A 5,061-nucleotide genomic window follows, 5' to 3' on the forward strand; every position below is an offset into this window, starting at 1 on the left:
GCACGCTGGTCATTCTGCATTGATGGGGGCACGATGATCTCTCTGCATTGAAGGGGGCACGCTGGTCATTCTGCATTGAAAGGGGGCACGCTGGTCATTCTGCATTGAAAGGGGGCCCGCTGGTCATTCTGTATTGAAAGGGGGCACGCTGGTCATTCTGTATTGAAAGGGGGCACGCTGGTCATTCTGCATTGAAAGGGGGCACGCTGGTCATTCTGCATTGAAAGGGGGCATGCTGTGGTCTTTTTGCATTGAAAGGGAGCACGCTGGTCTCTCTGCATTGAAAGGGGGCACGCTGGTCTCTCTGCATTGAAAGGGGGCACGCTGGTCTCTCTGCATTGAAAGGGGGGCACACTATACCTTGATTACTGAAGGCCCCTTTCACACTTTTGTCAGGTTAGGGGGCGCAAATTACTTGCCTTGCCCCGGGTGCTGACAACCCACGCTACGCCACTGGTCCCACTGGGATTTTTTTTTTTTTCCCAGCAGTTTTGCGTGTCATCAGTTTGCGGCATTTCCCCATCTCATACTGCCGCCTGTAGTGCAAACTGATGAGTATGAGGAGGCGGAGCGTCTTCTCCGGGGGACGTCCCTCTCGTGATCGTGGTGTGCGCAATGATGTCAGACATTCAGACAAACAAAATAAAATTGGAGTTTTGGGTTTGGAATTGAACATAATGATATGTCGTACGATTTTGCATATAGACAAGGAGCTCTTACATGTAAATCTGACTTCCTGATAAATTTAATATTAGTTTTAGCATATTAGCAAAATTGCACCACGCCAAAAAGTATAGGGGTTGATTTACCCATATATATATATATATATATATATATATATATATACATATATATATATATATATATATATATATATATATATATATATAATACATAATATAATATATGATTATATTGTAAATATATTATATTATATTATATTATATATACATATATATATATATATATATATATATATATATATATTATATATTATATAATATATATATATTATATATTATATATAATATATATATATAACTGGAGAGTGCAAAATCTGGTGCAGCTCTGCACAGCAACCAATCCGCTTCCAGGTATCATTGTCAAAGCTTAATCAAACAAGCTGAAGTTAGAAGCTGATTGGTTACTATGCAGCAGATTTTGCACGCTCCAGTTTAAGTAAATCAAGCCCATAGTGTTGCGGCACCATGCATTTTGGTGCATGCAAAAACACACGTTTGCAAATTTATAGGGGTGTCATTAGGAATTAATGGCACTACTGCGCGTCTTCAAAAGGGCAGTGCGTTTCTGTGCGTTGCGGGAAAGTTCCCTCAATGCAGAAATGTGAATGTAGCCAGTCTGGATATTTTCTAATTCTCTCCTGAGGCAGCCACAAGGTTTTAGGACAGTCATTGCTGTACCTATGGGGACCCCCTTGTATGCACAGATTGCCTTTGGCATCCAATGAAATTTGAGGAAAAGCGGGCGGGGCAGTAGGCCAAAGCCAATCAGGATGTCCTGAACAAAAGGAGACTAAAGGTACAGTAGATAAAAATAGGACAGAGAAGGAAATTAGCGCAGTACACGGAAGATATGAAAAGGTGATCCTCGGTTTTAAAACATCATTATATGTTAATTGAATGCCTCTGTTAATCTAATGGAGCCGAGATTGATGGCGCCTCCTCCACAATGTCATCTTCCAATCAATACATTTCCCAAAGTTTCGACGGACAGCCCAGACAAATGTGCTTTACTGCAACATTTCTGGCTGTTAGCTGTCAATAGTCCCTCATCAGAGGCCTTCATACCTGCAGATTAATGCCGGTGAGGTGATTGCATTAATCACCAAAATTAAGTTTTGGGTGGAAGCGAGTGAAAGGTCGCATGCATTTTAAAGAGCGCCTGGCAGAGGTGGACAGCCGGCGAGCTGCGGGGATGAATTATAAAATGTGTCATTGAACGTGAGTTTCAAAAAGCCTTGCTTACATCAACACAGCACTTTGGTTCTGATCGAGGGCGCAGGGGTAGGTGACCCGCTTTGCATATAGGGATTCTATGCGTTCACCAAATTGCATCGCACCAATTGAGGCTTCAGGAGGCAAAGAAAGTCAGTCCCTGAGCCGCTAATACTCATACAGGACACTTTGTAACAATTCCAAAATCAGAAAGAGTGCTGGTTTTACCTTTGGAAGCCAAAAAGTTGATTCTATTTTAATTAATTGAAAGTTTATATGTTATCTCCTGCTTGGAGGACAACTTTGTCTGATTGAAAGGGATGATTCACTGCCCTCTTACACTTCCACCTGTGTGAGTGTCTAGAAATCATATGAAAAGACATTAGAGCTCCACTTGGGAAAGAGAAAGAAAGAAAGAAAGAAAGAAAGAAAGAAAGAAAGAAAGAAAGAAAGAAAGAAAGAAAGAAAGAAAGAAAGAAAGAAAGAAAGAAAGAAAGAAAGAAAGAAAGAAAGAAAGAAAGAAGGAAAGATCAGGGAAGAAAGAAAGAAAGAAGGAAAGATCAGGGAAGAAAGAAAGAAAGAAGGAAAGATCAGGGAAGAAAGAAAGAAAGAAGGAAAGATCAGGGAAGAAAGAAAGAAAGAAGGAAAGATCAAGGAAGAAGGAAAGAAAGAAATAAAAAAAGATCAGGGAGGAAAGAAAGAAGGAAAGATCAGGGAAGAAAGAAAGAAGGAAAGATCAGGGAAGAAAGAAAGAAAGAAGGAAAGATCAGGGAAGAAAGAAAGAAAGAAGGAAAGATCAGGGAAGAAAGAAAGAAAGAAGGAAAGATCAGGGAAGAAAGAAAGAAAGAAAGATCAGGGAAGAAAGAAAGAAAGAAGGAAAGATCAAGGAAGAAGGAAAGAAAGAAATAAAAAAAGATCAGGGAGGAAAGAAAGAAGGAAAGATCAGGGAAGAAAGAAAGAAGGAAAGATCAGGGAAGAAAGAAAGAAGGAAAGATCAGGGAAGAAAGAAAGAAGGAAAGATCAGGGAAGAAAGAAAGAAGGAAAGATCAGGGAAGAAAGAAAGAAAGCAGTGGCGGCTGGTGCTCAAAATTATTTTTTGGGGGGGGGGCGCAAACAGAAAAATGAGTGACCAGCAAGCCCCCATCAATGCAGAGTGCCACAGCGTGCCCCCAATCAATGCAGAGTGCCACAGCGTGCCCCCCATCAATGCAGAGTGCCACAGCGTGCCCCCCATCAATGCAGAGTGCCACAGCGTGCCCCCCCCATCAATGCAGAGTGCTACAGTGTGCCCCCCATCAATGCAGAGTGACCACAGCGTGCCCCCATCAATGCAGCGTTCCACAGCGTGCCCCCAATCAATGCAGAGTGACCACTGTGTGCCCCCATCAATGCAGAGTGACCACAGTGTGCCCCCATCAATGCAGAGTGACCACAGCGTGCCCCCCATCAATGCAGAGTTCCACAGCGTGCCCCCAATCAATGCAGAGTGACCACAGTGTGCCCCCATCAATGCACAGTGCCACAGTGTGCCCCCAATCAATGCACAGTGCCATAGTGTGCCCCCCATTAATGCACAGTGCCACAGTGTGCCCCCCATTAATGCACAGTGCCACAGCGTGCCCCCATTAATGCACAGTGCCACAGTGTGCCCCCCATTAATGCACAGTGCCACAGTGTGCCCCCCATCAATGCACAGTGCCACAGCGTGCCCCAATCAATGCACAGTGCCACAGTGTGCCCCCCATCAATGCACAGTGCCACAGTGTGCCCCCAATCAATGCACAGTGCCACAGTGTGCCCCCAATCAATGAATGCACAGTGCCACAGTATGCCCCCATCAATGCACAGTGCCACAGTGTGCCCCCCATCAATGCACAGTGCCAAAGTGTGCCCCCATCAATGCACAGTGCCACAGTGTGCCCCCATCAATGCACAGTGCCACAGTGTGCCCCCAATCAATGCACAGGGCCACAGTGTGCCCTCAATCAATGCACAGTGCCACAGTGTGCAGAGAGACCAGCACTTACCTGATCCGGCGGCGGCTTCTCCTCAGTCCTGCGCGTCTCCCGAGTCCTCCTCCTCCTCGGCCAATGGCAAACGTTCGCCTTTCGGCCAATCAGGAAACGGGTCTCGGACTCGCTTCCTGATTGGGCAGGAGGAGGATCCGTGTGACAATAGCGAATTTTCATTCGCTATTGTCACACAATGGGTGGGCTCGGGGCGCACTGCTCTAAGCCCCGGGTCCACCCTTTTGTAAAGCCTATTAGAGCCTCTGGCTTTAATCACGTGCTTCAGGAAAAAAAAAAAAACACCATTGGAATCCAATGCGTCCGGCGCCCCTGCATGTAGATTAGGGGGCCGGACGCATGGATAGGGGGGACGGCTCCCCTGCGCCCCTAACACACCGGTCGCGAAAGAAAGAAAGAAAGAAAGAAAGAAAGAAAGAAAGAAAGAAAGAAAGAAAGAAAGAAAGAAAGAAAGAAAGATCAGAAAAGGAAGGAAAAAAAGAAGTAAATAAAAAGGACAGTCAGACAAGCAGAAGAAAGGAATACATGAGGGAATTATGTCAGATGGGAGGAAGGAAGAAAAGGACATAAGGAAGGATAGAAAAAGAGAGGGAAGGAATAAAGAAAGGGTGGACAGAAAAAAAAAGAAAAAGAAAGGAAGACAGAAAGAATGAAAGACATAGGGAAAAGGATAGATAGATAGATAGATAGATAGATAGATAGATAGATAGATAGATAGATAGATAGATAGATAGATAGATAGATAGATAGATAGATAGATAGATAGATAGATAGATAGATAGATAGATAGATAGATAGATAGATAGATAGATAGATAGATAGATAGATAGATAGATAGATAGATAGATAGATAGATAGATAGATAGATAGATAGATAGATAGATAGATAGATAGATAGATAGACAGACAGACAGACAGACAGACAGACAGACAGACAGACAGACAGACAGACAGACAGACAGACAGACAGACAGACAGACAGATAGACAGATAGATAGATAGATAGATAGATAGATAGATAGATAGATAGATAGATAGATAGATAGATAGACACTGGTAATATAATAAATGGTCAGTGG

Source organism: Pelophylax lessonae (genome assembly GCF_965119305.1).
Source record: "Pelophylax lessonae genome assembly, chromosome: 10".
Classification (NCBI taxonomy): domain Eukaryota; kingdom Metazoa; phylum Chordata; class Amphibia; order Anura; family Ranidae; genus Pelophylax; species Pelophylax lessonae.